Source organism: Chionomys nivalis, chromosome 1, assembly GCF_950005125.1.
Source record: "Chionomys nivalis chromosome 1, mChiNiv1.1, whole genome shotgun sequence".
Lineage (NCBI taxonomy): Eukaryota > Metazoa > Chordata > Mammalia > Rodentia > Cricetidae > Chionomys > Chionomys nivalis.
The window spans coordinates 85,370,291-85,383,213 of NC_080086.1; the positions used below are offsets into that span (position 1 = coordinate 85,370,291).

The following is a 12,923-nucleotide window of genomic DNA, read 5'->3' on the forward strand; positions in this document are numbered from 1 at the left end:
ATGCCCCATCGACTGAAGAATGGATAAAGAAGATGTGATACATTTATACAATGAAGTACTACATAACAGAAAAAAAATAATGACATCTTGAAATTTGCAGGCAAATGGATGGAACTAGAAAACATATCAAGTGAGGTAACTCAGACCCAGAAAGACAAATATCATATGTACTCACTTCTAAGTGGCTTTTAGACATAAACCAAAGCAAAACCAGCCTTCAATTCACAATCTCAGAGAACATAGACAACAAAGAGGACCAGAGAGAGACATACATGGATCTAATTACATGGGAAGTAGAAAAAGACAAGATCTCCTGAGTAAATTGGGAGCATGGGGATCATGGGAAAGGGTAGAAAGGGAGGGGGAAGGAAGGGAAGGGAGTGGAGAAAAATATATAACTCAATAAAAACAATTTTTAAAATTACCAAAAAAAAGAAAAAAGAAAAAAAAGGACTTACATCATTCTTTGCAGTATATGAAAAGGCAGGCAAGAAAATAGTATTATCACTATTGAAACCTGGAAAAAGAGACACTGGATCTTTTTCCATGCATTTGGCCACACAGATAGTTTAGAAATATGAGAAACACGGTTGCTGTTCCAACCCAAATTTAAATACTTCATTAGGCAGATTTTTAGTTTCCTATGTAACTGATCATGATAAGAATCTGAATAAAGATACCAAAGCTGGTGAAGGAAGCTTCCTGAACTTCCTTTCCCAGCAACTCAGTAGCCACGAATAGAGGAACAAGTGGATTTAAGCACTTCCTCTTTATCAAAATAAAGGGGAACTAATGTGTGGGATAATTTTAAAAAAGACTCAGTAAAAGACAATCGCCCACAAAACATTGGTAAAAACAATCCAGTCTGCATGCTGGTCTTGCCCAGCCACAATTCTGCTGCCATTCACTTTATGTGATAAAGGAGCCTTTATCACAGTGTCGGTTAGCCACACCCCAGTGTCGATTTAGCTGTTTGTAATGGGGAAAAGGAGGCTGCTCTTGTGTCTTCTTCACCTTTTTACAAATTAATATTTATATTAGTCTCATTTATTTGTTGTTAGAGTTTTGCTATTGTTTTTGTTTTTCCCCAAAGTAAAAGACACTCTTTTGAAATGATGATTTTTCTGCAAAGCAAACACCAGGTTGTCATTACAATGTTTCATGGATAACCTGGTAATTTGTAGACTCCATAGTGCACAGACAGATCTTTTATTGGACATTTTCACTGAACTGTGCTAGCATTATCACTGAAGTTAAATTTGTATTAAATTTTAAAGCCGACAGGTATGTGTTACTAGTAGACACAGGCATTCTCCTAGAGTATTTGAATCTTGCACGCTACAATTCCTTCAAACAATGGAGCTCTTCTCAGAAACAAGTGTAAACAGAACTCAGGCAGCCACGCAAACGGAGTCCTTGTGAAAGTGTGACATTCAGAAATTAAGAGCATTCAGTGATCAGAGCGAGATTAGTGTCTATACCATGCCCAGCAATCCTGTAGAAATGGAAGCTAGCAATAGAGGAAACAGCCAGGCACTAAATGTCGCAGACACTACCTTTACGGCAGGGGTGGGCAAACAGATAAAAGGCACCACTCTGTCAGAAAACATGATGAAGAGGATATGGTGAGCAAGGGGTGAGTGTGTTGGAGGTAGGCACTGCTGAGAAGGCCCAGAGCAAAGGGTTCTCCATTCAGGGAGACTGTGAGATGAAGAAGGAAGACATTTAAAAGAATGTGACTGAACTTGTTCTCTCATTCCCCAGAAGCCTGTGGTGTAAGACTAAGCATAAAGAACATGTAGCAATCTGTACACACAAGCACCTGCGACTGTGAATTTACTCTTTATGCAAATACGCTGGATTATTCACACGGAGCTTATAAGATGACGGTAAAAGCCACACTGAAGCCTTTACAGCCGAGCTGTTGGACACATGCATTTCATGTGAGAAATGAAGGAAGGCTTTAGGTGGAGGAAGTCGCCTCTTGCTGTCTTGTGACTCTCAATTATTCATCATAGAAACCACAGCACAGACACGAAGACAGAGACAGGGCACAAGACAGTGACACTGTTGTCTTCACAGGTAAGTGGTGGGATTTCTTCGTTCTTTCAATTTTAGTCTTCCCCAGCTTGGGACTGTGGTAGGATCTGTATGATCCACCTTATAGCAACAGCTCATGCCGAGCTTGCTTATGTTCATGATTATGTGGAAACCAAATGACCATCTGTAAAAGAGACACAGATCAAAAGGTTTTAAAAATTCCTAAAATACCATCACTATTGGAGGAAAAAATATCCTGTCTGGATCAGACTTTCCAACTTCTTTGGAACTCTCCCGGATGATTTTCCTTGGTGCATAAAACAATACAAAATTTAATTTATGGTCATTTTTTTCTTTTAAGTACAGAGGTTTGATTTGCATCTCATTCTATCATTTTAAGGCATATTTTGTTGAAATTTGTACATGCTTGTCCAGGAACTATTTTCTGTCACCATTCAGCTTTAACGATAACTCAAGACTTTTGCCTCAGTTCAGAAGTTCGAGCTAGAAACTCTAAAGAGCAGTTTAGTTATTCTTTGTGTGCAGATGTTAATGGAAGACAAGCCTCTAAAACGGTATTTAGTTGCTTTTTTATTTAAAAAAAATAGAGATCTCCACTTACTGGCTCATAATTAAAACTTCAGTGTTTGAAATGGGCAACTTAGTTAAAGCTTCTATTCCTCTCTTGATCTAAGCTTTTCACTCCAATCTGGCACATATTCCAGATCTGAACTAAAAATATCTCCCCAGGGGCACTATGAAATGAGGGAAGTTGGTGTACTCTCCATTCCCTTAGCTGTTAGGGAGCAATGGCTGCTATTACTAGATGCCGAAGCATATCAGAAGTTGGTTTCCTGTGGAGAATAGCCCCCTCAGTGGTTCTTCTGCCTTTTAAAATGCCAGAGTATATGCAGCAAGGGGCAAGTATTGTACCATGTCCACTGCACTGGATCTGCTGTGGGTGGGGTTAAGGCACACTGCAAAGGGACTACTGGCAAGACCACAGATGCATTCGGCTGCGTGCTTCACACCCAAGCTAGTGCAGAATTGCTGGACATGTGAAAAGGACCTAGCAGGAAGCCCCAAGTGTCTTTGAGTCACAAATGTCTTTTATTGAAATGTGAGAGCTCAGCTAAGACATGGTTGTTAAGTAAATTATAAAATTGTTTTTGTAATTGATCATCTGTGGTCGAATCGTGATCGAGATGCAGAATGTTGTAACGACCCTTCTGGAGAAGGCTAGCATGCTCAGGCTCAAACCACAGACAAACTGAAGGTGAAAAGGCCAGGATCCAGGGTAAGGAAGGCCATCCTCCCAATCAGCAAAGGTTCTTGGGACCTGATGAAGATGGTGGGATGTTGCAAGACTACAACACTCAAAAACAGCTCACCCTTTGTCTTGCGGTGAGACTTCTGATGGTGCTAAGACATGCAGGAGGGCTGGAGAGATGGCTCAGTGGTTAAGAGCATTACCTGCTCTTCCAAAGGTCCTGAGTTCAATTCCCGGCAACCACATGGTGGCTCACAACCATCTGTAATGAGGTCTGGTGCTCTCTTCTGGCCTGCAGACATATACACAGACAGAATATTGTATGCATAATAAATAAATATTAAAAAAAAAAAAAGACATGCAGGAAATCTTACGCCACTCCCAAGAAGAGCAAGTGTAAGACAAAGAAGGCTAAGTTGATTGTCATGAAATACCGGAATGTGAATTAAAAAGGCAAAATCAGTCACCTGTGTCAAGAGATGAATGCGGGGCTGGAGTCTCCATGGCCAGCGTCTTTGGTAGCCGTCACTGTGGCAAGTGCTGTCTCACTGCCTGCTTCAGCAAACCGGAAGACTGATAAGAAAAAGATAGGAACTGGAAAAAAATTAGAAAATTATTTAATGTTTCTTATTTGTAAAGTTTCTACCCTCTAAAACTATTCCAAAAGTGTCCTTTCCTTTTTATCTTATGGAAACATTGTTACGATGTTTAATGTAGCTGGACAGTGGTGGCTCACACCTTTAATTCCAGCACACTCAGGAGACAGAAGCAGGCAGATCACTATGAGTTCGAACCTAGCCTGGTCTACAACAGCTAGTTCCGGGACAGCTAGGGCTGTTACACAAAGAAACTCTGTCTTGGGGGAAAAAAGAAAAGAAAAGAAAAGAAAAGAAAAGAAAAGAAAAGAAAAGAAAAGAAAAGAAAAGAAAAGAAAAAAAGGGAGAAATATGTTTAATGTAGCAGTTTAGTATTGATGTCATTTTGTCTGATAGGGGACTTTGTATTTCTATCGTTTTTCTGGCATATAGACTAAATATACTAGACTATATTTTAACTGTATTCTCTTAGTCAAAGTAAGATCCTGCCTATTCAAGTTTAAGTGATTTTCCCATAATTCCCATTCTATCAATAATCACATTAAAACTGTCACTGTGTTGACTGCTTCCATGTTTTTCTTACAATCACCTGAAAATAACAATATTATGCAAGGGGAAAATAGCTGTGAATCTAACAGAATGAAAGTGCACAAGGCAGAGAGCTTCTCAAAAGCTCTACTAACCATGCAAAACTGTGTTTCCTAGCAAGTTTGCCAAATACTAAGAATTTAATCTAACATTGGATAGAAATCCATGTAGGATCACAACTGGGAGCTTTACCCAGGGCTTTTATTTCTCAGTCAAGTGTTAAAGAAATCTACATGCTATTTTCCAAATATCTACCTCCTCAATCAGGCTTCCCTTGGAGTGTCAAGAAAGTTGGTAAGGTTTTTTGTTGTTGTGGTTTTGTTTTGTTGTTTTTTAACTTTCTGTTCTCTTCAGGGAGTAAATGCCATTTTTCCTATGTGAAATACAACATCGGAGCAGAAAGTTCAGAAATGAAGCCACAAAAAAAAAAAAGAAAGAAAGAAAGAAAAGAAAAAGAAAAGAGCTTGGATTGATGCCAGAGGTCTCAGATTCTATCCAAATCAGGTTTAGCGAAATAACCTGAGTGGCATTTTTGTTTGGTTAGTTGGGGCAAAGTCTCTCTACGTAGTCCTGATTATTCTAGAACTTATGTAGCTCATGCTGGCCTAGAACTCATAAAGTTCTGCCTGCCTCTGCTTACTGAGTATTGGGATTAAAAATATGTGCCACCATGCCCAACTAAGTGGCATTTCTTATGTGAGGCAAATCAGAGTCTAATTATGTATATTTCCTTAGTCTTGCCCCTTTATGTCCCCACTGAAACATGATGCCCGCATATGAGCAGTGTTATTTTCAGGCTTTCTATCTCTAGACTTGAACAAACACTATATTTCCTTATTTACAAGGTGTTTTCCACAAGCCTCACTGCCTGCAGTGTGAGCTTCTCCCCTCAGTTCTTCTCTTTTAGCTATTTTGGTCCTTGACCTACCATTTGAAATTCACAGCCAAGTTGATATCAGACTTGTCTTGACTTTTGAATGTAGGTAACAGTCATCTTCTCCTTGATATTTCTCACGTTATTTATTGCCATCTTATTTTACTAAATTAACTGGTCTGCTCAGGATTTGGGATGTAATAAGTATGGTTATACTTGACATTAAATAAACTGAGTTAGTTTGGGTTGTTATTTTTTTTGGCTTCTTTCTTCTCTTTTGTGGGAGAGGTCACAAGGTTAGGGGGCAACCTGGGAGGACTGGGAAGTGAATGTGATCCAGGTGCATTATGTGAAATTTCCCAGTAATCAACAAAAATATTGTGTTGGAAGAAAAATCTAGAATAAAACAGCAAAGGAAGGAAAGGAAGGACCATGTAGTGACATTTCAAATGTATTTTAATAAATAAAGACTGCCTGAAGATCTGAGACTAAAACAGTTCCACTCGTCTGTGTTACAGGCCAGATTATGGTAACACACACCTTTAACCCCAGTAACCACGATGACACGCACCTTTAACCCCAATAACCATGATGACACGCATGTTTAACCCTGGTAGCCACAGTAGTTGCCATAGAAACTGGGCAGTGCATGCCTTTAGTGATGGTGGTGCATGCCTTTAATCCCAGCCCTAGAGAGGAATATAAGACAGGAGGAACAGTTCTCAGAACAGTCTCCTTTTGAGATTCCCAGAGGCAGGATTCCTATTTTAGACTGAGATGGAGGTAAGAGCCAGTGGCTGACTGTTTTGCTTTTTAGATCTTCAGCTTGAACCCCAGTTTCTGACCCTGAGGTTTTTTTTTTGTTTTTGTTTTGTTTTGTTTTGAAAAACTTTATTCCTTTATTTTCATTATCCTTACTTTGCATAGTATTTTGCTTTTGACATAAGAAACAAAAAAAACCATGGAAATATATGAACACATAAAATTCCAGTAGCAATTACTATCACAAGGTATAGTGACATTTCCTTCTAGAACCTTTGCAGTTTGTAAATCACTGTCAAAAATAACAAAGCTCTTGTCTCATTTGTTAGCAAAAATGCACTGACCCCTCTAAAGTACATGTTAATCCATCTTCTACCACACATGAGCCTAAAAATGCCTTTGTGTTGTTTGCTGTGTCTTTGGAAATAAAAGTGTGATGTCATCACTGACGGTGGAACAAGAAAGGATCTTTATTACCAAGTGATATCCTTGAATAGAAAAGGAGAAGGGCTATGAGCAAAACAGGAAGTGTCCACCAGTGAAAGCATGGAATGGTCGTTCACCTTGGTCGTTTATTTTCTTTTGAATTTTTTTGATGCAGGGTCTCACTGTGTAGGCCAAGCTGGCCTTAAACTGGCAATCCTCCTACCTCCCCTTCCTGGCTTTACAGTCATACACCACCATGTACGCTGCTTATTCCTTTTAGTAGAGAAGAGAGTGGGGGAGGGTCAGTCCAGATTCAGGAAACGGGCCCACATTATGCTGGGAGGTAAAAGAAATTCCACTCAGATTAATTGTCTTTCTCAGTCACAGGAAAGTAGCTTCAATGACAGAAAGAGAGAATGCAGGGCATTCTACATGTTAGGATGTTCTAACTCAGCTCCTATTAGAAAGACCTCTAGTAACAAAGAATCATTACAACCCAAGCGGACTGGTTTCTGCAGAGCTTGAGATATGGAATGACTGTCTAGAAAGAGGTAGCAGGGCTAGACTGGGGAAGCTAGAATTTCTGGCTAGCATTTAGTTTATTTGAGAGCAGAGATGATACCATTAGAAATCTGTTGATTCTAGGCTGCGTTCATACTTCCTTGTCCAGGGCAGAGTCTGCAAACAAGCCTCTTCCACTCCACGTGTGGTGAGCATGCAGGAGAAGAGGGCAGTCAAATACTTGTCATATATCCAGCTACAGCAGGGGAAACCACCAGAAGACAGAATAAACAGAATAGAAAGCAATGAACCACAGCCCCAAATGCAAAGCAGAACTGCCTCTGTGGTTAAATGAAAACCACAAATACACCAGGTCAGCAGACTGTAAGCCAAGGAGTCTCATAGCCAGGATGCCCTGAACTCAAAAGAGCACGGATAATGGATTGCTTGCTCTGTCCTACTGTTTGATGTGCTGTGAACTTAATCATGAATCTGTCTAGAGTGGTGTCATCAATAGTGTCAAGTACAGGGACTCTTGTAAGCATTTATGCTAACAATACAGTCTCATCCATATTGCTGATGGTCATTATTTTCCGATCTTATTTTTCTTTTTTTTTCTTTTTTTATTTTTATTCTTTTTTAATTAAAATTTCCACCTGCTCCCCGTTTCCCATTTCCCTCCCCTCCTCCCAAATATTGCCCCCTCCCCCCAGTCCCCTCCCCCATCCCCACTCCTCTTCTCCTCCCCCCACCCCATTCCCCCTCCTTCTCGACACTGAAGAGCAGTCCAAATTCTCTGCCCTGCGGGAAGACGAAGGTCTTCTATCTAGGTCCAGGAAGGTGAGCGTCTAAACAGGCTAAGCTCCCACAATGCCAGTTCATGTATTAGGATCGAAACCTAGTGCCATTGACCTTGGCTTCTCATCAGCCTTCATTGTCCGCCATGCTCAGAGAGTCCAGTTTCAACCCCTGTTTATTCAGTCCCAGACCAGCTGGCCTTGGTGCTGACCCTGAGTTTTTATTAATTGTGTTTCAAGGAAGGAAAGAAGGAGGGAGGGCGGGAGGAAGGGAGAGAAGGAAGGAGAAAGGAAGAAAGAAAGAAAATTTTTCTAACTGTTCAGTCTTTTCATAAAGTCCCAATTCCTAGTTGCTTAACAGGTTTTTATTTTTTTCTTCAGAGTTTTGATCACAACTGAATGGTAATGTTTAATGTCTTTTAGATGATTTATTTTTATTATTTGTAATTATGTGTATGTGTGTGCACAGGAGTGCAGGTGTCCTCAAGCCAAAGGCATAAGCTCCCCTGTAGCTGCTGTTGTGAGTCACACAATATAAATGAGGGAGCAGAACCCCGGTCCTCTGCAAGAGTTGCATGTTCAGCCCAGGGACCCCTCCAGCCCGTAAATGCCTTTGAGAAACATTACTTAGCCTTTGTTGAGGTTACAGCATGGCTTGTTTTTGTCAGAGGAGTCTGTCACATAGAAGGACATCTACTAAAACACAGTGACATCAATCCTTTTGTCCCTGCATTTCTGTCTATTTATATACAACTAATTCTGAGTAACTAGTATTTATGATGTTTAAATGCATGCTAGTGAAATTATCTAGAATTATTTTTTAAATTTCTGTCTTTTCCCCAATGTTTTCTTCTCTGAAGCTACTGGAAGGTACGGATTACTTTTACCTTTGTGGCTAAGGAAACTTTACCTGGGAAACCACGGCAGTAACATTGCCAAGTCAGGATTCATTTCTACTGTCTTGTTTTGGTTGGTTCCATTACACAGTTCTAAAGTTTTCCCTTTAAGTGTTGGACTGTAGTTTAACTTGAGGATTTTGAACTATTTTACTATGGTATGATCTTTTGGTTGGCAATATTTTTTGCTGTGGTTTGTCTTTTTTTTTAACTTAACCATATATTTTTTAATTTTTTTTCTATTTCAACTTTTCATTTCTTTGTGCTAGCAGCAGGATTATTTCTCAAATAACATGATCTTGAGGATGTGAGTCCAATGAAATCATCTAAACTTGGATCATTCCCTTCACTTCGGGGAAGAACAGTGCTGTCCCCTCCCTCCCATTTATTCATTGTAGGGGAGACCCAGCCCATCACCTTGCTTGTAGGGCGGGGTCCCCTGCGGATATTTTTTACTTATAAAGATTGCGGGTGTGCTTCCCCCCTTCTCTTCTGCTTTGCTGTTCTCAGCTGGAACTTCGGTTCTGTGAGTCTTTCCCTAATTAAAGCTAAATATTTTATTATAATTTCCATCTGCTGTTCATTTAAACCGCTACATTTTTGGCGCCCAATGTGGGGCTTTTCGGATACCCGCCCTGCCCGAATCAGAGCCTCCTGGGTGGTGACCCGCTGGGAGCCAGCGGCCGCCCCCCCTCCGGAGGTCTCTCCCTCCACGCAGATTGTACCCTCTCAGCACAGCTCCTTGCCGGTTTGCTCTGCCCGACTACAGCAGCAGAAGCACCTGAGCTTCTGAGTCACTGAGCATCTGCAGCGACTCAATTTTCCCTGGCGCTTACTAGAAAGTCGACAAATGGACAAACGAAACTCCCAAAGGGCGACTCGGAACGGCCCGCCATACTACTCCACTACGGTTAACCCGCCCGCCCCTGCTGATCGCTGACTCGGCCCACCCAGCACGAGTCTGTGCAGCCCCGCCCTGCCCGCCAGACTTACTCGGGTCTAGCAACAGGGGTGCAAGCGCCTCTGTATTCTAACCCCTGCCCCCCAGCATCTAGCAGTAAACAGCGTAATCAATACACAAGGCCACTCCGCACACATGACTGCTCTGCTTCCCCTCCCCATGGGTGGCTGAGTTCTGCCTCGTTTTCTGGCCCTCCCCCCTGCTGCTTACAGTAACTTTCAGTTTTCGGTTTTAATTAGGGAAAGATTTATAGAACCGAAGTTTCAGCAGAGAATGGGAAAGCAGAAGGGAAGCGGGGGAAGCACATCCGTAATCTTTATAAGTAAAAAATATCCTGGGGGGACCCCGCCCTACAAGCAAGGTGATTGGCTGGGTCTCCCCTACAATTCATGTCTTCTGAGCTCACACAATATGTTACACAGTCTGGGGACTTTTGTTTAAACCAATGCATCCTTTGACAATTTCACACATGTATATGATAACGAGCCATGCTCCCTCCGCCTCTTTCATCTGCCCCACCAAACCCCTTCCTGGGAACAGGCTTCCATGCTCCTGAATCTTTGTTTCACTTTGTCCTCATTCTGTTCCTCACTGAAGTCAGCCTGGGTGTTGCACAGACATGGAAGTGGAGCTATCCACTTGAACATGTGGGCACACCACTGAAGACAATGACTGCCCTTACAGCAACCGTCAGCTCAAGGAGGGGCTAGGCTCCTTGAGTTCGGATGGATGGGGGCTTTTTAGGTAATGTACAGGTAAAGAATCTAATCTAAAGCCAGAAGAGAGAAGTGCCCAAGCTCACTGAGATAGTAGGTGGTAGGGATACCCCCCCGCCCCACTGTCTCCTGTTCTCTCACTACTGGCCTTGCACCTCAATGTATCAGGTCAGACAGGTCTACTTTTGATCTTCGAAGCAGGCATGCTTTAATAGAGTGGGATTATGGCCACAGAGATGAACTGCTTAGTGAAGGGAGGCAAAAAACAAAAAAGTTTAGATAGGGCACTAAAACTTCTCCTAGCGTTTATTGTGAAATATCTTTCTGTATTTTGTTGATCATAGACACATTTACTTCAAATTCCTTATTTTTGTGCAAAGTCTTACTAAATATATTAAATATTTTAGAGTCAGTAATTATTTCCAGTCACATTTATCTTGACCTGCTTTTTAATGTTGCCAAAACACACATATCTAACCTGATAAGTATGAGCCTTCCAGTCAGGAATTTTGCACCTGTAGAATTAGAAGTTTTGCCTTGCAGTGGAATGAAATTACCCAGGACCTGAGAAACGTGTAAGAACAGTTTTTTTAATGTCGCAACTGTTGAAAGAACGTTCTAGAGGAAAAGATAAGCTTTGTCAGATGTGCTTGTATCTCCAAATCTCGTACTGAATAATATGTTTGCAGAGAAATACAGATAGACAAAAAATTTAGAAGTCTCCTTTGAGTAAGCTACAATATAAAGTAGCATAACCTCATACTGATAATAAAACAACCCCTTTATCCAGAATTCACACAGTGGTCACGAATATTTGTAGATATTTGACTGAAAAAAGTTATATATTTATTTCTTAATGCAGTGGGCATATGTATCTGCATATATAGCCAAGGTATGTTAGGATAAATACATTATTTTTGTGCTGTAGAAGCTTATATATGATAATCAAATTTTATGAAAAGCTCTTCAGTGCAAATGACAACTAGCAATAGCAATTTCACACTCTGCGGGTTAGTGTGTTCTTTTGATATTTAAAATAAACACAATAAGGAATCATAACAAATATTTTCACTTTTTAGTAAAAATTATAATTTTGTAATATATATTTCTAAAGGATCTTTATTACCTTACATGTTTACTTAACTAATTATTGACTGTTTGCACACATATGTGTGTGTGCACGTGTGTGCGTGTGTGCGTGTGTGTGTGTGTGTGTATGAAGCATGTGTGCCATGGTGCACATGTGGAAGTTAGATGTGGCCAGAGATAGACTGCAGATGGCCAGGCTTAGCAGGCAGGCAAGTTTACTGGCCTTCGGGGGATCTCTCTCTCCATCTTCTCTTTGAGGCAGGATTTCTCTTGTTATTTCTACCCCTGTGCTGCTTTCACTGAGCTTTCGGCTCATTCTCTTGTCTCTGTGCCCACCATATCACAGCAGACATGAGCCGCCACATCTGACTCTTTCACATCGGTTCGCGGTGTTGATCTCAGGTCATTCGGTCTACACAGCATTTGCCTTTACCCACTGCATTTCACCAACTCAGAAAATAAACTTTTTAATTCACCACTTTATTTTTTTAATAACATAATTCTTTACTGATTCTTCGGAAATTTCACATCAAGCACTCCAAACCCACTCACCTCTGCAGCCCAGCCAAAATAAAAAAAAAAAAGAAAAAAAAAGAAAAAGATTGATTCAGAGCAAAACAAACACAGAGCACCTCACTTCTTTTCCAAAAGCTCTTCACTCATCCTCGTGGCATCGGGAGCTGCAGGGCGTCACTCAGTACACCCTTTGTCCAATCAGCCCTACCCACAAAATTCCCATTGGTCTGGTTCAAGGCCTCTGGCACACCATCACAATGGACCCTCAGCGTAATTCATCACTTTAAATGAACAATTTTTGTGTACCGGCTGCAATTATTTCATCAGTATGTGGCAGCTAACGATTATTCTTGTCTACAATGTGAGTAAGTAGTTACTAATGCTAGTAACAATTTAGTATCATTCTAAGAATTTTACTAATACAATTCTTACTGTCCAAGTCTATATTAATATCTACTTTTTTAAGTAGACTTTGAAATTCAGGGAACCTCTGTAAACTAGCCCGAAGACTCAGAGTAGCAGTAGAATTCAATTGCAAGTGAAAACGCCTGGAAGTTGCCCAGTCGTTATATCACCGCGTACATCCCACAGCTGTATCTGTTGAAGTCAGTCATTAAAATGATGTGAGTTTTCTGCAGTGTGTGTCAGTCTGAGCGTTTACAAGCTGACCCAGCCATCTCCTAGGAGAACGGTGAAGGTGATGGAGCCAGCATAGCTGCTTGACAAATTCCAGCAAAACTGAGTCACAGGCTATGGTCTGTGATGCCCTTTACTCTCACTTTGAATCTCTGTGTGTTACACCCTGGGAGGGCTATTGGTATAATGATTTATCCATGTCCTTTCTGAGGAAATCATTTCTGTAAACCCCTGAAGAAGTCTTCAACGTACTAC

At 41.0% G+C, this 12,923-nt stretch overlaps 1 protein-coding gene across 1 annotated transcript in view; it reads left to right on the plus strand.

The window, feature by feature from the left end:
- The first annotated feature begins 2,041 nt into the window (after positions 1–2,041).
- The window catches only part of Hpgds (hematopoietic prostaglandin D synthase), a 33,031-nt gene continuing 22,149 nt past the window's right edge, over positions 2,042–12,923 (plus strand). Inside the window, exon 1 of the mRNA XM_057788260.1 lies at positions 2,042–2,082. The gene's annotated coding sequence lies outside the window, so the exon portion shown is untranslated. The remainder of the gene's footprint in view (positions 2,083–12,923) is intronic.